Raw genomic sequence first — 23,599 nt, 5'->3', positions numbered from 1 at the left:
TTGCAGCATGTGGGATCTAGTTCCCTGACCAGGGATCAAACCCAGGCCCTCTATATTGGCAGCATGGAGTCTTAGCCACTGGACCACCAGGGAAGTCCCTTACAAACTCTTCTTAAAAAACATAATAAAAGGAAAGAGAATATTGTCCAACTCATTCTATGAGGCCAGTATCACCCTGATACCAAAACCAAATTTAAAAATATCACAAGGGGGACTTCCCTGGTGGTCCAGTGGGTAAGACTCCACACTCCCAAAGCAGGGGTCCCGGGTTCGATCCCTGGTTGGGGAACTAGATCCCGCATGCATGCCACAACTAAGAGTCCGTGTGCCGCAACTAAGACCCTGAGGAGGATGCATAAATAAATATTTAAAAAATAGGGCCTCCCTGGTGGCGCAGTGGTTGAGAGTCCGCCTGCCGATGCAGCGGACGCGGGTTCGTGCCCCTGTCTGGGAGGATCCCACATGCCGCGGAGCGGCTGGGCCCCGTGAGCCATGGCCGCTGAGCCTGCGCTCCGCAACGGGAGAGGCCACAACAGTGAGAGGCCTGCGTACCGCAAAAAGTAATAATAATTTTTAAAAATTAAAAAATTAAAAAAATAATAAAAATATCACAAGGAAAGAAAACTACAGATCAATATTCCTCATGAATTTAGATGCAAAAATCCTTAAAACATACTAGCAAACTGAATCCAGCAATAGATACAAAGAATTATGCACCGTGACCAAATGGAATTTATCCTGAGATTGCAAGTTTGGGTCAATATATGAAAATCAATTTAATACATATTAAAAGAATAAAGGACATAACCACATGATTGTCTTAATATATGTATAAAAAGCATGAATACAATATGTGTATAAAATCGAACACCCTTTCATGCTAATAACATTCAACTAATTAGGAATAGAAGGCAATTCCATCAACCTGATAAAGGGCATCAATGAAAAAAACCCAGTGAACATCATACCTGATGGTGAAAGAGTGGATGCCTTCCCCTAAGATCAGGAACAAGACAAAGATATCCACTCCTCCCGTTCTAGTCAACATAGTACTGGAGATTCTAGCCAGGCAGTCAGGCAAGAAAAAGAAAGAAAAGATACCCAGATTAGAAAGGAAGAAGTAAAACCAGCTCTCTTTGCAATGACATGTAGAAAATACACATACACACACACACACACACACACACACACACACACACACACACACACACACAAAACTGTGAGAATTAATAAGCTAGTTCAGCAATGCTAAAGGATACAAGATCAATACATAAAAACTAATTATCTTTCTATATACTAGCAATAAACAATCTGAAAATGAAATTAAGAAAACATCTCCATTTACATTAGCATTGTTATGGACTGAACTGTGTCCCCCAAAAGCTATATATTGAAGCCCTAATGCCCAATGTGACTTTATTTGGAAATAGGGCCTTTAAGGAAGTACTTAAGGTTAAACGAGGTCATAAGAATGAGGCTCTAATCTGACAGGACTAGTGTACTTATAAGAAGAAGAAGAGACACCAGAGATTTCAATCTCTCCACATATGCACAGAGGAAAATGCATGTGAAGACACAGGGAGAAGGTGGCTATCTGCAAGCCAAAAAGAGGTCTCACCAGTAAGCACCCCTGCTGGCACCTTGACCTTGGGATTTCAGTCTCCAGAGCTGTGAAAAAATTAATTTATGTTGTTTAAGTCAACTAGTCCGTGGTTTTTCTGTTATGGCGGCCCAAGCAAACTAATAGAAGCATGAAAAAGAATAAAAAACTTAGGAATAAATTTAACCAAAGAAATGCAAGACTTGTACAACAAAAACTACTCATGTCATTGAAAGAAATTAAAGATCTAAATAAATGGAATGATATCTGTGTTCATGAATCAAAATTTTTAATGTTATTCAAATGGCAATACTCCCCAATCTACAGATTCAGTGCAATCCCCATCAAAACCCCAGTTGCCTTTTTGTAGGAATTGACAAGCTGATCCTAAAATTAATGCAAGGACCCAGAATAGCCAAAACAATCTTGAAAAAGAACAAAATTGGAAGAGTCACACTTCTCTGATCTCAAAATTTAATAGAAGGATTACAGTAATCAAGACAGTGTGGTAGTGACAGAAGGACAGACATATATAAATAGAACAGAAATATGAGTATGTAAATAAACCCTCACAATTGATGGTCAACTGATTTTTAACAAAGGTAACAAGACAATTCAATGGGAGAAAGAATAGTCTTTTCAACAAATTTGTGCTTGGATAAGTGAATAGTCACATGCAAAAGAATGAAGTTGGATCCCTACCTCACGTAATATATGAAAATTAACTCAAAATGGACTGAAGATCTAAATGTAAGTATAAAATTCTTAGTAAAAAACCACAGGCATAAATCGTTGTGACCTTGGATTGGCAATGATTTCCTAGATAGGAGGGCAAAAGCACAAGCAACAAGAGAAGAAATAAATTAGATTTCATCAAAATTAAAACCTTTTGTGATTTGAAGGACACCATCAAGAAAGTGAAGACAACCCACAGAATGGGAGAAAATATTTGAAAATCATATATCTTTTAAAGGACTTGTATGCAGAATATGTAAAGGCTTACAACCACAATTTTAAAAAACCAATTTTTAAATGGACATAGGATTAAAATAGACATTTCCCCAAAGAAATACAAATGGCCAAATAGCACATGAAAAATAGCACATGAAAAGATGCTCACCATCATTAGTCAATAGGGAAATGCAAATCAAAACCACAATGAGATATCATTTCACATCCACTAGGATAGCTTGAAACAAACAAAAAAGGGTTGGGGAGATGGAAAGGACAAGGCAAGGATGTGGAGAAATCAGAACCCTCACACACTGTTGCTGGGAATATAAAATGGTATAGCTGGTATGGAAACAGTTTGGCAGGTTCTCAAAAAGTTAAACATACAGTTACCATATGATCCAGTAATTCCACCCTTAGGTATATGCCCAAGAGAAATGAAAACATATATCCACACAAAAACTTGTATATACAAGTGTTCATATTAGGATTATTTTTAATAGCAAAAAGGTGGTGACCCAAATGTCCATCGACTGATGAATGGATAAACAAAATGTGGTATACCAACACAGTGGAATACTATTTGGCCATAAAAAGGAATGAAGTACTGATACATGGTACCACATGGATGAATATCATACTTTTGTTTTACTAAATGAAAGATGCCAGACACAAAAGGCTATATATATATTGTGTGATTCCATTTATATGAAATATCCAGAACAGTCATCCACGGAGGCAGTAGATTAATGGTTGACAGGGGATAGGGGAGGGAGAAATGGGGAGTGACTGCTAATAAGCATGTGGTTTCTTTTTGGGGTGATGAAAATGTTCTGGAATTAGTGGTGATGGCTGCACAACTTTATGAATATACTAAAAACCACCAATTTGTATGCTTTAAAGTGGTGAATTTTATGTATATGTAAATAAAAAGTATATTTAAAAAAGAGGATTGTGGGAGTTCAGGCCAAGATGGTAGAGTAGGAAGACCCTGAGCTTACCTCCTCTCATGGGCACACCAAAATTACAACTATTTACAGAGCAACGATTGTTGAGGAAGACCAGAATCTAGCAGAAAAGATCTTCAACTAAAGATATAAAGAAGGAACCACAGCGAGACCGGTAGGAGAGGTGGAGCGGTACAGTCAAGCCCCACACCTCTGAGTGGGGGACCCACAAATTGGAGGATAATTACAATTGCAGAGGTTCTCACCAAGGAGCAATGAGTCTGAGCCCTACACTGGGCTCCCCAGTCCTGGTTCTGCACCAGGAAGACGAGTCCCCAGAACATTTGGCTTTGAAGACCAGCAGGGCTTACTTTTGGGAGACCCAGAGGACTGTCGGAAACAGAGACTCCACTCTTAAAGGGCACACACAAAATCTCACATGCTCCAGGACCCAGGGCAGAGGCAGTGATTTAAGAGGAGCCTGGGTCAGACCCACCTGCTGATCTTAGAGAGTCTCCTGGACAGGCAGGAGGCAAACGGAGCTCACCCTGGGGGCACAAGACACTGGTGGTAGCCACTTCTGGGAGCTCATTCTACCATGTGGACACTGGTGCTGGCAAGTGCCATTTTGGAATCCTTCCTCTAGCCTATTAGCACTGGAACCCAGTCCTGCCCACCAGCCTGGTGGCACCAGCACCCTCAGGCCAAGCAACTAGCCAGGCAGGGACACAGTTCCACTCACCAGCAGGCAGGCTGCCTTAAGACCTCCTGAGCCCAAAACTGCCCCAGGATAAGGCCCTGTCCACCAGAGGGCCCAGGACCCAGCCTCCAACACCAGTGCACAGGCACTAACCATGGGACCCCCAGAGTCCTGCAGTCAGAGACCCCAGGACCCAGCTCCACCCACTAGTGGGCAGGCACCAGCCCCAGGACCCTCTGGGCCCCGGCCCCACCTACCAGCAGGCCAACATACCAACTCCAGGGCCCCCAGGATCCTGCAGCCAGAGACCCTGGTACCCAGCTCTGCCCACCAGCAGGTAGGCACCAGCCCCAGTATCCTCAGCCCTGACCACCAGAGGACTGGCACTAGCCTGGGAGCAGCCTCACACATCAGTGGGCAGGTACCAGCCCCAGGACCCCCCTGGGCCCCTGCCAAGCCACGAGTGGGTGGACATCAGCCTCAGGACCACCACAGCCCTGCAGCCTGCCATGGCAGGACCCAGCCCACCTTCCAGCAGGCCAGCACCAGCCCTGGGACCCCGTGGGCCCCAGCCCTGTCCACTAGCAGGCCAACACCAGCTCTGAGACACCTTGGGCTCCTTAGCCAGCCACCTGGGATCTGGTCCCACCCACCAGCAGGCCAATACAAGGCTTGGGACACCCCAGATCCTGAAGCCAGCTGTGTCAGGAAATGGCCCATGTCTACCAGCAGACCAACACCAGCTCCAGGATCCCCAGGGCCCTGCATCCAGAGATCCTGGGAACTGGCTCTGCCTACCAGTGAGCCAGCACTAGCCCCAGTAACCGCTGGGCCTTGGCCACACCCACCAGCAGTTCAACACCAGCTCTGGGACCCCTGGGCTCTGCAGCCAGAGACCACAGGACCTGGCTCTGCCTGCCAGTGGGCAGGCACTAGGCCCAGGACCCAGCTTCACACACTGATGGGCACGCACCAGCACTTGGATACCCTGGGCCCTGACCTCACCCACCAGCAGATAGACACCAGCCCCAGGACCACCATACCTCCACAGCCTGCCTTGTCAGGACCCAGCCAACACACCAGCAGACCAGCACCAGCCCCAGGACACCCCATGCCCTGGGACCCCCTGCATGCTGTCCTGCCCACTGGCAGGTCAACCCCAGCTCTGGGACACCTTGGGTCCCTCAGCCAGCAGCCCTGGAATTCATCCCCACCCACCAGCAGGCCAACACCAACTCCAAGATAGCTTGGTCTCATCAGCTAGCTACCCCAGGATCCAGCCCCACTCACCACTGCACCAGAACCAGCTTTGGGACACCTCAAACCCACAGCCAACCATGCAGGAACTGACTCCACCTACCAGTAGGCCAACACTAGATCCAGGAACCCTGGCCCCACAACTAACCATCCCGGAACCTGGCTCTGTCCATCAGCGGGCCAGCACTAGCCCCGGGACCCCCGCAGGGCTCTGCAGCCAGCTGCCTCACGAGCCGGTCCTGCCAACCAGTGACCAGCAGCCTCTTCACCGGGCAGGGCCTAGCAACCCAGCTGGACCAGGGACAAGCCACACCTACCAGACTGCCCACAGTAGTCAGCCCACCATAACAGAAGGTCCTATGCAGCCCACATGGGGGCACCCCTAGAGCACATAGGTCTGGTGACCAGAGGGGAGTGTACTGCTGGGACACATAGGACATCTCCTACAAAAGGCCACTTTTCCAAACTTGGGAAACATAACCAACTTACCAGAGACATAGAAATAAAAACAGCCAATTAGGAAAAATGAGGCAACAGAGGAACATGTTCCAAACGAAGAAACATGATAAAACCCAGAAGAACTAAGTGAAATGGAGATAAGCAATCTACCTCATAAAGAGTTCAAGGTAATGATCATAAAGAATTCAGAAGAAGAATGGATGAACACAGTAAGAAGATGAACAAAGAGTTAGAAGATACAAAGAAGAACAAAATAGAGCTGAAGAATACAGTAATTGAAATTAAAAATACACTAAAAGGAATCAACAGTAGATTAGAAGATACAGAAGAATGGCTCAGTGGAAATCACTGAAGCTGAACAGAAGAGAGAACAAAAAGAAATGAGGATAGTTTAAGAGACCTCTGGGACAACATCAAGCATACTAACATTTGCATTATAGGGATCCCAGAAGGAGAAGAAAGACAGAAAGGGGCAGAGAACATATTTGAAGACATAAGAGCTGAAAACTTCCATAACCTGGGAAAGGAGAGACGTCCAGGAAGTACAGAGAGTCCCAAACAGGGTCAACCCAAAGAGGACCACAACAAGACACACTGTAATCAAAATGGCGAAAATGAAAGATAAAGAGACTATCAAAAGCAGCAAGGGAAAAACAACAAGTTATGTACAAGGGATAAGTCTATTAGCTGAATTTTCAGCAGAAATTTCAGCGTGGCATGATATATTTAAAGTGATGAAAGAGAAAAACCTACAACCAAGAATATTCTATTCAGCAAAGTTTTCATTCAGATTTGATAGAGAGGGCAAAAGTTTTACAGACAAACAAAAGCTAAAAGAGTTCACCACCAAACCTGCTTTACAAGCAATGTTAAAGGAACTTCTCTAAGCAAAAAAGAAAAGGCCATAACTAGAAACATGAAAATTACAGAAGGAAAAAGCTCATTGGTAAAGGGAAATATACAGTAAAGGTAGTAAATCAACCATGTACAAAGCTAACAGGAAGATTAAAAGACAAAAGTAGTAAAATCATCTATATCCACAATAAGTATTTAATGGATATACAAAACAAAAAGGTGTAAAATATGATGTCAAAACCAGTAGATTGTAGGGGAGGGGAGTGTAAATTCAGGGTCATTAAAATGCATTTGAAATTAAAAGATCAGCAACTTAAAATGATCACATATACATATAAGTTGCTATATATAAATCTCATGGTAGCCACAAACCAAAAATCTGTAATAGATATATGCACAGAAAAGAAAAAGGAATCCCAACATCAAATATAAAAGATAGTCATCAAATCACGAGGGAAGAGAACAAAAGAAGAAAGGAAACAAAAAAAAGAACTACAAAAACAACTCCAAAACAATTAACAATGGCACTAAATACATACCTATCAATAATTACTTTAAATGTAAATGGACTAAATGCTCCAATAAAAAGACACAAGGTAGCTGAATGGATACAAAAACAAGACCCATATATATATATGCTGCCTACAAGAGACTCACTTCAGATCTAAAGACAGACATAGACTGAGAGTGAGGGGATGGAAAAAGGTACTCCAAGCAAATGGAAATCAAAAGAAAGCCAGGGTAGCAATACTTATAGCAGCCAAAATAGCCTTTCAAACAAAGACTGTAATAAGAGACAAAGAAATAATCAATCCAAGAAGAAAATATAATGATTGTAAATATATATGCACCCAACACAGGAACACCTAAATACATAAAGCAAATTATTAACCAACATAAAGAGAGAGATTGACAGTAACACAATAATAGTAGGGGACTTTAACACCCCATTTACATCAATGGACAGATCATCCAGACAGAAAATCAATATGAAAACACTGCCTTAGAGACATAGACCAAATGGAATATATATGAAACATTCCATCCAAAAGCAGCAGAATACACATTCTTTTCAAGTGCACATGAAACATTCTCCAGGATAGATCACATGCTAGGCCACAAGTCTTAGTAAATTTAAGAAAACTTAAATCATATCAAGCATCTTTTTCCAACCACAGTGCTTTTTCCAACCACAAATCAACTACAAGAAAAAACTGCAAAAAATACAAACATGTGGAGGCTAAACAATATACTACTAAACAACCACTGAAAAAATCAAAGAAAAAATTAAAAAATACCTGGAGACAAATGAAAATGAAAATACAACAGTCCAAAATCTATGGGATGCAGCAAAAGTAGTTCTAAGAGGGAAGTTTATAGTTATACAAGCCTACTTCAGGAAACAAGAAAAAACTCAAATAAGCAACTGAACCTTACACATAATGGAACTAGAAAAAGAACAACAAAAAAAACCCAATGTTAGTAGAAGGAAAGAAATCATAAAGATCAGAGCAGAAATAAATGAAATAGAGACTTAAAAAAACAATAGAAACGATCAATGAAACTAAGAACTGGTTCTTTGATAAGATAAATAAAATGGATAAACCTTTAGCTAGACTCAGGAAAAAAAGAAAGAGGGCTCAAATCAATAAACTCAGTAATGAAAAAGGAGAAGCTACAACCAACACCACAGAAATACAAAGGATAAGATTACTACAAACAACTATATGTCAATAAAATGGACAACCCAGAAGAAATGAACAAATTTCTAGAAATGTACAATCTCCCAAGACTCAACCAGGAAGAAATAGAAAACATAAACAGACCAATTACCAGTAATTAAATTGAATAGGTAATTTTAAAAAATCCCAACAAACAAAAGTCCAGGACTAGATGGCTTCACAGGTGAATTCTACCAAATATTTAGAGAAGGGTTAATACCAAGTCTTCTCAAACTATTCAAAAAAACTGCAGAGGAGGGAACACTTCCAAACTCATTCTACAAGGCCAGCATCCTTCTGATACCAAAACCAGACAAAGATATCACACAAAAAGAAAATTACAGGCAATATCACTCATGAACATAAATGCAAAAAATCCTCAACAAAATATCAGTAAACCAAATTCAACAACACACTGATAGGATCATATCCCATGATCAAGTGGGATTTAGCCCAGGGATGCAAGGATGGTTCAATACCCACAAATCAATCAATGTGATACACCACATTAACAAGTTGAAGAATAAAAATCATATGATCATCCCAATAGATACAGAAAAAGCTTTGGACAAAATTCAACATCCATTTATGATAAACACTCTCCACAAAGTGGGTATAGAGGGAACATACCTCAACATGATAAAGGCCATATATAAGCCCACAGCTAACATCATACTAATGGTGAAAAGCTGAAAGCATTTCCTCTAAGATCAGGAGCAAGACGAGAATGCCCACTCTTGCCACTTTTATTTAACATAGTATTGGAAGTCCTAGCCACATGATTAGACAAAAAAAAGAAATAAAATGAATCTAAATTGGAAAGTAAGAAGTACAACTGTCACTGTTTGCAGATGACATGATACTATACATAGAAAATCCTAAAGACACCAGCAAAAAACTACCAGAGCTCATCAATGAATTTGGTAAAGTTGCAGGATACAAAAGTAATATACAGAAATCTGTTGCATTGCTATACGCTAACAATGAATGATCAGAAAAGGAAATTAAGAAAAGAATCCCGGGACTTCTCTGGTGGTGCAGGGGTTAAGAATTCACCTGACAATGCAGGGGACACGGGTTCGATCCCTGGTCTGGGAAGATCCCACATGCCGCAGGGCAACTAAGCCCATGCACCACAACTACTGAGCCTGCACTCTAGAGCCCACGAGTCACAACTACTGAGCCCATGCACCACAACTACTGAAGCCCGTACACCCTAGAGCCCACATGTCGCAACTGCTGAGCCCACGTGCTACAACTACTGAAGCCTGGGCACCTAGAGCCCATGCTCCACAATAAGAGAAGCCATAGCAGTGAGAAGCCTTTGCACAGCAACAAAGAGTAGCCCCTGCTCGCCACAAGTAGAGAAAGCCTGCGTGCAGCAACGAAGACCCAACACAGCCAAAAATAAATAAAATTTTTTTAAAAATTGAAAAAACAGAATCCCATTTGCCATTGCATTAAAAAGAATAAAATATCTTGGGCTTCCCTGGTGGCGCAGTGGTTGAGAGTCCGCCTGCCGATGCAGGGGACACGGGTTCGTGCCCCGGTCCGGGAAGATCCCACATGCCGTGGAGCGGCTGGGCCTGTGAGTCATGGCCGCTGAGCCTGCGCGTCCAGAGCCTGTGCTCTGCAATGGGAGAGGCCACAGCAGTGAGAGGCCCGTGTACCCCAAAAAAAAAAAAAAAAAAAAAAAAAAAAAGAATAAAATATCTAGGAATAAAATACCTAGGAATAAATCTAACTAAGGAGGTAAAAGACCTGTACTTGGAAAATTATAAGACTCTGATGAAAGAAACTGAAGATGACACAAACAGATGGAAAGATATAACATGTTCATGGAGTGGAAGAATTAATATCATTAAAATGACCATCATACCCAAGGCAATCTACAGATTCAGTGCAATCCCTATCAAAATACCAATGGCATTTTTCACAGAACTAGAACAAACAATTCTAAAATGTGTATGGAAACACAAAGACCCTGAATAGCCAAAGCAATCTTGAGAAAGGCCAGAGCTGCAGGTATCACAGTCCCTGACCTCAGACTATAGTACAAAGCTACAGTAATCAAAACAGTATGCTACTAGCACAAAAACAAACACATAGATCAATGGAACAGAACAGAGCCCAGAAATAAACTCACACACTTATGTTCAATTAATCTATGACAAAGGAGGCAAGAATATACAATGAGAAAAAAAAACAGTCTCTTCAATAAGTGGTGCTGGGAAAACTGTACAGCTACATGTAAAAGAATGAAATTAGAACATTTTCTCATACCATACAGAAAAATAAACTCAAAATGGGTTAAAGACCTAAACGTAAGACCTGAAACCATAAAACTCCTAAAAGCAAACATAGGCAGAACACTCTTTGACATAAATGGTAGCACCATTTTTTTTGGATCTGTTTCCTAAGGCAAAGGAAACAAAAGCAAAAATAAGCAAATGGGACTTAATTAAACTTAAAAGCTTTTGCTCAGCAAAGGAAACCAAAGACAAAACAAAAAGACAACCTACTGAATAGGAGAAAATATTTGCAGATGACATGACCAATAATAAGTTAATATCCAAAATATATAAACAGCTCATACAACTCAATTAAAAAAAAACCTGATTAAAACATGGGCAAAAGACTTGAATAGACATTTTCCCAAAGAAGACATACAGGTGAACAGGCACATGAAAAGATGTTCAACATCACTAATCAGAGAAATGCAAATCAAAGTCACAATGAGATATTGCCTCACACCTATCAGAAAGGCTATGATCAAAAAGACCACAGGTAACAGATGTTGGCAAGGATATGGAGAAAAGGGAACCCTTGTACACTCTTGGTGGGAATGTAAATTGGTGCAGCCACTATAGAAAACAGTATAGAACAGTATAGAGGTCCCTTGAAAAACTAAAACTAGAACTATCATGTGATCTATCAATTCCATTCCTGGGTATATATCTGAAGAAAATGAAAACACTAATTCAAAAAGATAAATGCACCCCAATGTTCATAGCAGCATTATTTACAATAGCCAAGACATGGAAGCAACCTAAGTGTCCATCGACAGATGAATGGATAAAGAAGATGTGATACACACACATATACACATAATACTACTGGAATACTACTCAGCATAAAAAAGAATAAAATTTTGCCCTCTGTAACAACATGGATGGACCTAAAGAGTATTCTGCTTAGTGAAATAAGTCAGAGAAAGACAAATATATGTTAGCACTCATATATGGAATCTAAAAAATAAAACAAACAAATGAATATAACAAACTAGAAAAAGACTCACAGATATAGAGAACTAGTGGTTACCAGAGGGGAGAGAGGAGGGAGGGGCAACATAGGGGTAGGAGATTAAGAGGTACAAACTACTATATACAAAATAAACTATAAGGACATCTTGTACAGCACTGGGAATACAGCCAATATTTTATAATAATTAAACTGAGTATAATCTAAAACTCTGAATCAATATGTTGTACACCTGAAACTAATATAATATTGTAAATCAACTATACCTCAATAAAAAGAAAAAAGAGGATGGTTTTCTGTATGTACACTATACTTGAATAAAAAGTTAACACACAGGAACTTCTCGGTGGTCCACTGGGTAAGACTCTGCGCTCCCAATGCAGGGGGCCCAGGTTTGATCCCTGGTCGGGGAACTAGATCCCGCAACATGCATGCCACAACTAAGAGCCCGCATGCCACAACGAAGATCCATCCCATCCCACACGCCGCAACTAAGATCTGGCACAGCCAAAATAAATATAAATAAATAAAAATAAATGTTAAAAAAAGTTAACACACAGATAATGGTTTCAAATTAGATAAATGGAAAAATAATATTATCAACAGAAATAGGAAGTTTTCAATGCATCTTTTCAAAGATCAATCCATTATGCATAATTTGAACGTATCCCAGTTAATTGCTTGGATATTTGGGATTCTTCCAATAACATATGTGCATTCACTCAATGTGTTTGAGTAAGTCTTATGCCTAGTCACTTTTCAACAAATAAAAGTTGGTGGTGGGGTATATCCACAGGTTACTGATGAGGTCATACTTTAAATTCTCCCAATGCCTCTAACAACGGTAAATCTTCTGTGCTATGCACTGACATGACTGAGGTTAACACAGCCCCTGGCACATTTGAGAACATGACTTTCAAAGAAATCTGGCTTTCTGGTATAGCTTTCCTAGGTGTAAGTTATAGCAAACCTCTAAATGATGTCTTCTTGCAATTCTTTCTCCCTTTCATTTTTAAAGCTTTGTTGGTAATTTCTGTGTAATGTCTCACTTTCCAGTTGTTTAACCTTTCTCTTGGCAGGAGGGAATTGGTTTTTGTTTGTTTAATGAGGAGAGATGTTAGAAACACCTGCCTCAGATGTCTTGCATTGTTATATTCAGTTCATGCTAAGATCATAAGTATTCTGAATCTTAAATTAGGCACCGTCTCAGTCAGAGGTTGTTAGTACTTACACATTTATCATTAGATTAGTATAAACTAAAGGAAGGGGAAAAAAAGCCCCTCAGGGGGCTGAGGTTGGACTATGTTCTCATAGGAGTTCTAAACCATTTTTGGTAACTGTCATTTTCCAAGCATCAAAATGTTAGAAAGTAAAGGGCCTCAAAATATGGGCTGTCAGTAGTGTGGCAAATTTTGAACATCACCTCATCTCAGATCTCTGTACAGAGTACCAAGTTGCAATCACAGAAAGGCAGTTTAAAAATCTACTTCATTTGAAATCTTTTCTATTAAATGATAAACATTAAGAGGAATAACATAATCTTACATGTCAACAAAACGTCATAGTCAGCAGAAAACAGAACTAAGTAGCCAAATAGAACATTTCTATAATGTTTGAGCATTCAATATCTTCCTTGACATTATTTTTTAGTCGGGGCACTCAAGCAGGCAGCAGCCTATCACTTACAGCCTCTGTCATTTCCCGTTCCAATTCGTTAAACCCTAGGCTTTCCCCAGAAACACACAATCCACATGGAGATTCTTCTGCCAGTCAGAAAAGATCAATTCAAAGGATGCAGAAATTGATATGCAACTCTTGAGTGGGCATGAACGCCATAATAAACTGCTACCTACATATGGAATTATATTTTCTAGGTTGACAGTGTATGGGCAGAAGCAGCAGGAGCATATGTTTAGACTTTATAGTCGGGGCTTATTTCCCATTGACTGGCTTCTCTTTGGCTGCCAAAGAATAGATCAAGTTCAGAAGCTAAAGCCAAGTGGGCAATTCTTTATCTTTGCCTTTCTCTCTAAAAAATACCTAAATTAGTAAGGCAGCATAGCCAATTTACACACAAAGTCTTTACACACAGAGTCAGACAAAAGCTATCTCTACTTCCTGTGATGCAGTGTGCTGTCACACTTTAAAAACTTCAATCGCTTGAAGTTTAAAAACTTCAATCATTTGCCTCTCTTTCCTTCCCTGTAATACTTAAAATTCTAGGATTTCAGAGTCACATTCACAAACGCTTCTATAAACACCACTGATCCAAAAAAAAAAAATAAATCACATGGCTACTGTATACTGTATGCCTCAATGAAAATAACACCCTAACGCAGAAATGAGAGGGCTCAAAATAATGTAGCTGGAGCTCTCCTCTTAACCATGAGTGAGGCACCTGGGATTGCAAAGGCAACATTTAGCTTTCAGAAGCTTGTTGCTGACAAGAGTGGAAAGAAAGGACCTTACATCTTCCTTTCTTTCCTAGTTCTAAAGCGGTGAGCAAAATGTCTGCTTTTATTGGTTTGAAGTGGCCTAAACCACTGCCAAAAAATGTGCAAAGGAAATTATATATACACATTCTCCTCCTAAAATGCCACCTCCTTTGTGAAGCTGTCTTGATTCCCCATTCAAAATGCATACCTTCCTTCTCTACACTCTATCATATAATTTATACCTCCATTAATATTTGCAAATTATTTTCTATGTGAGTAATGTGTTTACAGGTCTCCCTCTCTTACTAAACTGTAAACTTCCACAGCTCAGGGACCAAGTCATTATCTCTCTGGTCCCCACAAGGCCAAGCAGAGTGTTTTATAAATGGTAGGTGCAAAATAAATGTTTGATGAAGGAATAAATACAGTGGTGTCAGCTTTATGATGACTAGAAGTTTTGATGATGTTAAGAGTAGTTGCTCCCCAAACCTCAATGTCTTTTCTCTGTATTTGGTATCATGATTATGTGCACTGAAGAGGGAGAAAGATTTAGAGATGTCTTCCTGAGAATACATTTTATATTCGATATGTCTATTTTTATAACCCTCGAGTAAACCATCTTTTGGAAAAGATTTCCAGGGTTAAACTGAATTCGATGGGGGAAAGTTTCAATGAGTCAGACAAAAGCTATCTCTACTTCCTGTGATGCAGTGTGCTGTCACACACCTCAGAAAAAAACTGCAAAATTCTAAAAGCTGAGAGCATGACTCCACAAGACTCTATTAACCAGGTGCTACCTACATAAAATGATCAAGAAGAGGAAAGAAGGAACCCTGAATGGTCTTTAGTTCTCAAAAAGCAAGGGTCTAACTAGAAACTAATGAGTGACAGCTGTTTCAGGTACACAGAATAAAGAGGAAACACACGTGTCTAAAGAGAAAGGTCAACTTTAGGCAATGAAAAGTCATCTCAAAAAAGATCCTGCCACCACCCCACCGGCACTTTCATCTGTTTCACATGTTATTTTACTACTGGATACAGGATTTGGCAAAACTTTAACAACTGGTTATTTGGAAATTTCTAAACAACGATCACTTTCTCCTACAACGTACATTTTTCCATTCCAAAACAAACAAGATACTTTGTTTTGACAGGGACAATTTCCAATCTCTTAGCACTGAAACGCATAAAAGAAAATGGAAAATTGTTTGAATACCATATAGCACTTTTGAGTTTATTAGGCCATTATCCCCAGGGCTGGATTTAATCAAAAGATGAGGAATACAAGCTCAAAAGCTTTTAGTTGACAAGAAGTAAGTCTTGGAACTTCCCTGGTGGCACAGTGGTTAAGAATCAGCCTGCCAAAGCAGGGGACACGGGTTCGAGCCCTGGTCCGGGAAGATCCCACAGGCCACAGAGCAACTCAGCCTGTGCGCCACAACTACTGAAGCCGGCACGCCTAGAGCCCATGCTCTGCAAATGAAGACACCTCTTCGTTACGGTGTGCAGGCTTCTCTGTAAGAGAAGCCACCGCAATGAGAAGCCTGCGCACCGCAACGAAGAGTAGCCCCCGCTCACCACAACTAGAGAAAGCCCATGCTCAGCAACGAAGTCCCAAAGCAGCCAAAAAAAAAAGAAAGTCTTGGGCTCGGGATTTTTGTGTTTGAGCTGTAAGTCAGGTTCACAGAAAAGTAATCAGAAACTAGACTGGCTGGAGATAAGAAAGAGCCTTGAAATGAGAGGTGTGATACCATGGGTTGTACCTGTGACTTTGCCTCTCAACAAGCCTGGGGACCTTGAGCAAATTACCTGAACTCTTACCTGTAAAGTTCTTTGATAATTTCTAAAGCCCCTTTTAGCATGATCAATTTTTTTTTTTTTTTTTTTGCGGTACGCGGGCCTCTCACTGTTGTGGCCTCTCCCGTTGCAGAGCACAGACTCCGGACGCGCAGGCTCAGCGGCCATGGCTCACGGGCCCAGCCGCTCCGCGGCATGTGGGATCTTCCCAGACCGGGGCACGAACCCGTGTCCCCTGCATCTCTCAACCACTGCACCACCAGGGAAGCCCTAGCATGATCAATTTTTAATTGTCTAATATTTTTCCTTAAGGCATCAATTAGTTCATTCAACAATATGAATACCTTCAATGAACATAGTAAAGGACAGTTTCTGCCCTCAAAGAGTGGATTAGTCAGTGGGAAAAGTGAAGGCTTCACCCACAGTTCCTAGGTGCTCATTCATCCATTTAAGTTCTAAACGAAGGTCACAGAGGAGCCCAGAAGGGAATGTGGATGGAAAGGAATAGGAGAAACCCCACAGAAACTCTTGGGAGGAAGAGAGGGTAATTTATTGTCTCAGTCCACCAAGTTTATTAAGTGATTACTGTGCTGGGCACTGGGGATCCTGGGGTGACCTGAAGAGATCAGGCTTCTAATGAAGCTTACTTGCATTCTAGGTGGTGAAGAAAGAAAAACAGGTTAACAAATGAAATTCAGATTGTGATTAGTTCTAGGAAGAAAACAGAGTGATAATGAGAGAGAATAACTCTGTGTGTGTTTGTGTGTGGTGTGGTAGGGGGGTGGACTTCAGCATAGGGAAGGCTCTTTGGAGATGGTAGTGGTTAGCTGACTGGGACCTCAGGTGAGCACAGCCAGCACACGGGCTAGTGGTTCAGCTAGAGGGAAGCAGGAAAATGCCGAGGCTGGAAAGGGCTGGAGCAGACAGATCATCTGCATGGTTGTTTTAAAGAGCAGTTACTTCTGGAAAGTACAGAATTAAAGCAGTACAGATGATCCTTGAACAACACGGGTTTGAACTGCCCGGGTCCACCTACACGTGGATTGTTTTCAATAAATACTACAGTAATGCTACACAATCCACAGCTGGTTTAAATCTTGGATGCCGAACCTCAGATAAGGAGGGACGACTACAAATTTACAGGCGGATTTTTGACTTTGCCAGCACCCCCGACCCCCCAGTTGTTCAAGGGTCAGCTGTAGTTCTCGACTAAGGGCCATCTTGTCCCCCAGGGTGCATTTGACAACGTCTGGAGACATTCTGGGTTGTCAAAAGATTTGAGGTGGGGAGGGTACTACTACTGAGATTGAGAAAACCTGCACTAAAGGAATTTACTGCCCAAAGTTTGGTTTTAGTCGTTAGGTTATAAACTCATGTTTTTACAAACTTGAATCTTTTTTTTGTTTTCATTTACTGTGGAAACAAAGTAAAAACAGGTTTCAAGTGACCCACTGCTTCATCCACTCTCTCAGGAAACCCCACTGCAGAGGTTCCAGGGGCTCCACGAACCGCTGAGAAGCCCCACAAGATACTAGATGTGTAGCTGAACCACTTGGAAAGGGACCTGCGGAGACCCACACCCAACTGCTCACTGAGGTTTACCTCTGCGCAGGGGACCAGGTTAGGAGGCAGTGTAAGAGGAGCACATATTCGTGTTTTATTTCCATAATTACCAATGAATATTAAAAATAATGCAGAGTGGGGGTCCATACAGAGAAGAAGTGGAGAGATGCCCTCCCGCGCGAAACCTCTGTCCTCTGGGCCTCTACCGCCCTTCTGCGTTGACCCGCTCCCTCCAGGCTCTAGCCTCCCCTCCCCCAACCCCCGGCCGGGCCCTTGGCCTGCATTAACCCCACGGCCCCACAGGCCCTAACCCAGGCCCCTCCGGGCCCGCGAAGTCCTCCCCGCCCCCCCTCACCTCGGCGGGCAGGCGTCTCCTCAGGAAGGCCGACAGCAGGCTGTCCTCGACGTAAGGGTTGCCCAGGCAGAGCAGCCCCGAGCCGAAGGCCCCGTCGGGGTCCGTGTGCGGCGCCTCGAGCTCGGCGCGGGTCCCTCAGGCCCGGGAGGGCCCGGCGAGCCCTCGGTAGGGCGGGAAACGCCGGAGGAGAGACTTCGGGCCGACGGCCTGAGGGCAGATGGGCTGGGAACCACCTCTCAGCGGGCGCCAGGAGGCCAGGCGTGGGGGGCGGGGCTTGCTGGGGGCGTGTTAGCCGTCGCTCGCCTCATTTTGCATATTCATGAGACCGAGCCAGGCGGGCCGCTCAGGCGAGCAGGGGAAGTAATGAATTATTCATGAAGCGTCTCGCCCCGCCCAGGAAGGCCTCGTTGATTATTCATAAGCCCGAGGGAGAGTTTGAGCAGGAAAAGGCCGTTCGTTGATCCCCCTTCACTGGGAGGCGTTGACCCGCTGAGGTGAGGGCTGTCCAGATGCGAGGCATACGGAGAAAAAGGGCGCTTGAGCGTCGTTAGTTCTCTTAGGTTTTTTTTTTTTTTTTTTCCTCTTAGATTATTTTTTTCCCTTTTCGTTTCTTTTTCCTCGAGGCTTTAAGTTTGATTTGAAAGTATTTCTGTGAGGCCCGAAGTATTCTGAGGAGTAGCGGGAAGGCCGGGGCTGAGGGGAAGGACAAAGGGGAACCCCTAGGTAGCATTCCCCAACCCCCTCCCCAACGCTTGATGATGAAAAATTTCACATTTACTGTGGGTGGGGGAAGTGGGGTGGGGGGGTGGAGAGAATTGTACTGGGAACACTCACATGCCCACTATCAAGATAGCTTTTAGGGCTTCCCTGGTGGCGCAGTGGTTGAGAGTCCGCCTGCCGATGCGGGGGACATGGGTTCGTGCCCCGGTCCGGGAAGATCCCACATGCTGCGGAGCGGTTGGGCCCGTGAGCCATGGCTACTGAGCCTGCGCGTCTGCAACGGGAGAGGCCACAACAGTGAGAGGCCCGCATACCGGAAAAAAAAAAAAAAAAAAAAAAAAAAGATAGCTTTTAAATTGAGATGGTGGTGGAAAAGAAGGAATCAGTCCTGGTGAGGACACAGCAGCGGGCAATTGGCAGCCGGCCGACACCTGCGTGTTGCAACCAGTCGGATCGGGAGCTTTGTGGGGGAGGACTGTCTATCTTCTAGGTCAGGTTTTCTCCAGCCATTGAGGTGTCCTGTGAGAATCAATGGCTGGCGCAGACCAAGAGGTGTGAGTCCCCACGGGATGACCTCAGCTCCTCTTTCGCCTTATCCAGGATTTGCCGTTTAATCTCATGGACTTTAGTTCCCCAAACTGCAGGGGAGAGAGTGTCTTGAAACTCAAGATTAACCAATCACCAAAATGTGTTCAATTGTGCAGAGCACTGGACTCGGTGTGCAGTACATCATGTTACTTGGCTGGTGAAAATGAAGAAAAAGTACGGTTCTTGCCCGTAAAGGAGTTTTAATCTGATTAGGATAATAATCTAATTTCTCCCCCACTGGGCCATAAATCTCTTGAGGTAGGAACAGTATTTTACATCTTTGTAAGCCTACAGGAAGAGTAGCACGTGGTAGTCGCCCAGTAAATGTTGAATAGAATGAATAATTGAAGTAGCCTGAAGAAGATATTAAAAAACCAAAAGAGCATGAATAAATACCCAGTTAATATAGTGGAAACCATTTACTCTGAGTGAGCACGGAGTAGGGAATTAACAGGACCAAATGGGATTTGTTAAAATGGAGAATAATAATTTATGGGAGCAAACTCTGTGAAACCTCTGAGTCACAGGGTGACCTTTGGCAAACCATGTTCCCTTGCTGGACTTCATTTTCCTCTTATTTGTACTGATAGTTTTATATTGTACATTTAAATCTATGATCCATTTTGAATTAATATTTGTATATGGTGTTGAAGGTTTTAGGGGTTTTTAGGTTGAAGGTTTTCGGGGTTTTTTGGTCTATGGATGTCCTGTTGTTCCAGCACTGTTTGTTAAAAAGACTATCCTTCCACTGAATTGACTTTCCTTTTCTTTAAAATGAAAGGATTGGATTAGTTTTAGAGGATGTCTCCTCCCCCTTCCAACTCTGATTTGAGCCCATTTATGTTGACATGTACTCCCTTTGAGTAAAGCCATCCTTCATACCATACACATGTATGGAAGGCCATCTAGCTGCATTTTAGAATCTAGCTGTTGGATATTATACATTTGATAGAAAAGGGATTTTCTTGTTTTGGAATGGTTTTGAAAATGGTTTTGGAAGATTGGGAAAGATGGGTGAAGAGCATTAGGAAATCAACTATTATTGTCTTTGGGCAAATGTAATGAAACTTTTTTGTGTGTGTCACTCAGAATGCCACCTACGCACCCACCCCACCCCCAAAAAAGTGGCTTAGGGCTTCAGAAACTAAACAACAGCTGGTTAATTTTTATCTGAATCTTGGATTCACACATTAAAGGATAAAAGAGTAATTGTGCCACCACTTTAAATAGGGCAATTGTGATGTAGGTCAAGAAGTAAGCTCAGAGTGAGTCTTATCTGAGAAAACTCAGAAATTTTGTTTTTCTCAAGATCATAATCCTTGTCACAGAGTAGACATATCAAGCATAAGAGTGAATGTATTGATGCCCTGTGAAGTTTCAGATGTTTGTGGATCCAATATACAAGCAAATATATAAGTCAAAGACATTTGGAAGTTAAAGTTCTGTTCTTAAAACCCATAGTTATGAAATCTCTCTTAGGTTTTAGATAATGAGTCAGAACAAGGTGATAAAAAAATATCAGAGTAATTCTCTGAGAGTACATGATCTGTAGAGTCATACCTCCTGGGGCTGTCAGCTTGTGAGCTTTCAAAATTAAGCAGTTTGTACTTGAATAGGAGACCTCCACAAAACACCTGCTCAAAGGGAAAAAAACAGTAGCAACAGAATAGTTAGAGGTTGAAAGGAGCCTGGCTATTTAAAATAATTATTTAGATCTTTTTTGCCTTCCTGAAGCCAGTTTATTTCAGGACACCAAAAAGAGACCCTACCATGTTTAGAAATAAGCAAGCAAGTCGAACAACTAAGAAGGTGCTGGTAATGCAGTATTTTAGATGGAATGAAAGCAAGGGGAATTTCATTACGCACTGTCATTGTAGAAAAACCCCTAAATTGTGAGTCAAATTTTCTTGATTTTTATTCTCAGTTCTGATTTACCTTGAGTAAGTCAATTGACTTCTCTGGACCTTGATTTTCTCATCTAGAAAATTAGATGTTTGGACTAGGTGACATTTAAAGTTCCTTCTACTTCTAAAATTCTGTAATTCTATTCTAGACCCTTACTTTTTCCTTGTTCATGTAGTACTTCTCTATTGATTCAGCAGATATTTTTTGAGCACCTACCTACTTTATTCCAGTGCTGTCATGGTGCTAAGGATTCAAGAATGAGCTAAACTAGACACAAAAGTTTATATATGATTCCATTTATATGAAATGTCTGGAATAAGCAAATCCATAAAGATGAAAAGTAGATTAATGGTTGTGAGGAGTCAGGCGAGGGGAAAATGAGGTGTGATTGCTAGTGGGTATGGGGTTTCTTTTAGGGTAATGAAAATCTTCTGAAATTAGATGGTAGTGATGGTTGCAAAACTTCGTGAATATACTAAAACCTACTGAATTGTAACTTAAAAAAACCTTAAAAAATATAGAATGAACTAGGCAGATACAACTTTGCCCTCACATTATCTCACAGCAGGGTGGGGTGGATACATAAATGCAAAATGATATGGAATATATTACAATGGGCACATAACCCAGACTTGGTGGTGAACCAGGGAATAATTCCTTGAGAAACGTATACTAAGCCATGTCTAGAAGATGAGTAGGAATTGGAAAGGGAGGAGGATGTTTCAGGCAGAAGGAACATTACAAAAGCCTGAAAACTAGAGAGAATATAGGTTAATTAAAGTAGATAAGAACAGCTGATGCATAAAAGTGTAAGGGAAAATGGTTAGAGATGTGGCTAAAGAGGCATGAGCTAGATCTTGAGGCTATGGGAAGGAGTTTGGATTTCATCCTGAGGACAGTGGGGAGCCACTGAAGTATTTCAGTCGAGGAAGTTACATAGTCAAGTTTGTACTCTAAAAAGAATGTTCTGGCTGCAATACAAAGAACAGACTGGAGAAGGGCAAGACCAGTGACAGGCAGACTGGTGGTTGAAGAAATCCAGGCAAAAGATGAGGCTGATTTGATCTGAAGCATAGATGACAACAATGTGTATAAAGTGAGGAGTGGATACTTGAGAAATATTAGGAGACTGGATGTGGGAATGAGGGAGGGAACAGGGTTGAGTCATAGTTTTTAGGCTTGAGCATCTAGGTATTTGATGTTGTCATTCACTTAGCTAAGGTACAGACATAGGTTTCGGGCAAAAGAATTCACATTTGGGTATGCTGGGAACATCAAATTGGAACTGGCTCATAGTCAGAGGTATAGATCTGCAACTCCCCAGCGAAACCTAGATTGGGGGTATACATCTAAGAGTCGTTAGAATAGAAATAGTAATTGAAACAACGGGAAAGTATTTGTTCATCCAGGGAGTGTGTTTAGAAGTTAAAAAAAGAAAAAAAAGCTCCTAGGACAGAACCCTTGAAGAACACCAAAAGCTAAGAAAGGGTCAGGTTACACTCAGAAATGAAGGTTATAATCTGAAGTCAACAAAAGATACCTTGGACTCATTAAGGACAAAAGGACTATTAGGTGGTTTCAGTCTCATATAAAATCTTGTAAAAGAGAGTCCCCTAGTGCTGCTCTGAAGAAGTAAATTGAGAGAAATTAAGTATTACCTGTTTATAATCTCTATCACCACCTTGTGGCAGTGTCCTTAAATAATTCTGCCCTCTTTTATTTGCAAAATCTTCCAGAATCTTGCATTAATTTGTACACAAAAACAAGTCACAGGCTATCCTGAGTGATCCAGAATGGAATTTCTTTAAATGGGTTATTTACAGATATTTTGGTCAGAACTCCATAAAACCTTGACAAGAAACTACAATATAAATTAAGTCCTTTGAAAAGAAAAAGGGAAATTTACTTCTTTTTTATGTTAGTGAAGCAACAGAATTGAAAACTGTATGTATTTTAAACATTAATGCTTTTTATTGTGGCAAAATGTACATTACATAAAATTCATCATCTCAGCCATTCTTAAGTGTATAATTCAGTGGCACTAAGTGCATTCACAGTGTTGTACAACCATCACCACTACCCATTTCTAAAAATTTTTCATCATCCTGAACAGAAACTCTGTACCCATTGAACTCCCCATTCCTTCTACCCTCCAGCCCCTGGTGACTTCTATTCTATTCTCTGTTGCTATGAATTTGACTACTTTAGGTATCTCTACCTCATATAAGTGGAATCGTGCAATATGTGTCCTTTTGTGTCTGGTTTTTTTCACTTAACATAATATTTTCAAGTTTATCCATGTTGCAACATGTATCAGAATTTCATTCCTTTCTAAGGCTGAATAATATTCCATTGTATATACCACATTTTAAAAATCCGTTCAAGGGCTTCCCTGGTGGCGCAGTGGTTGAGAATCCGCCTGCCGATGCAGGGGACACGGGTTCGTGCCCATGTCCGGGAAGATCCCACATGCCGGGGAGCGGCT

The 23,599-nt window shown here is 41.7% G+C and overlaps 1 protein-coding gene and 1 long non-coding RNA gene across 3 annotated transcripts in view; one reads left to right on the top strand and one right to left on the bottom strand.

Annotated features, from left to right (window-relative positions):
* Positions 1-18,148, bottom strand: part of LOC102976425 (uncharacterized) — a 41,114-nt gene extending 22,966 nt beyond the window's left edge. Inside the window, exons 1-2 of one of the 2 annotated variants that reach the window (XR_003677335.2) lie at positions 1,619-2,021; positions 969-1,061 (exon numbers count right to left, since the gene is read on the bottom strand). This is a non-coding gene — a long non-coding RNA (uncharacterized lncRNA). Of the gene's footprint in view, positions 1-968; positions 1,062-1,618; positions 2,022-17,901 lie in introns of those variants that run through there. The other variant, XR_003677334.2, reaches the window with a different exon arrangement.
* A 134-nt stretch (positions 18,149-18,282) lies between these two features.
* HORMAD2 (HORMA domain containing 2) overlaps positions 18,283-23,599 on the top strand; it is a 91,402-nt gene continuing 86,085 nt past the window's right edge. Inside the window, exon 1 of the mRNA XM_007128651.1 lies at positions 18,283-18,395. The gene's annotated coding sequence lies outside the window, so the exon portion shown is untranslated. The remainder of the gene's footprint in view (positions 18,396-23,599) is intronic.

Source organism: Physeter macrocephalus, chromosome 19 (assembly GCF_002837175.3).
Source record: "Physeter macrocephalus isolate SW-GA chromosome 19, ASM283717v5, whole genome shotgun sequence".
In the NCBI taxonomy this organism is placed as follows: Eukaryota; Metazoa; Chordata; class Mammalia; order Artiodactyla; family Physeteridae; genus Physeter; species Physeter macrocephalus.
Note: the sequence above shows the minus strand (reverse complement) of the source record. Positions and strands in the feature narration are given on the sequence as shown.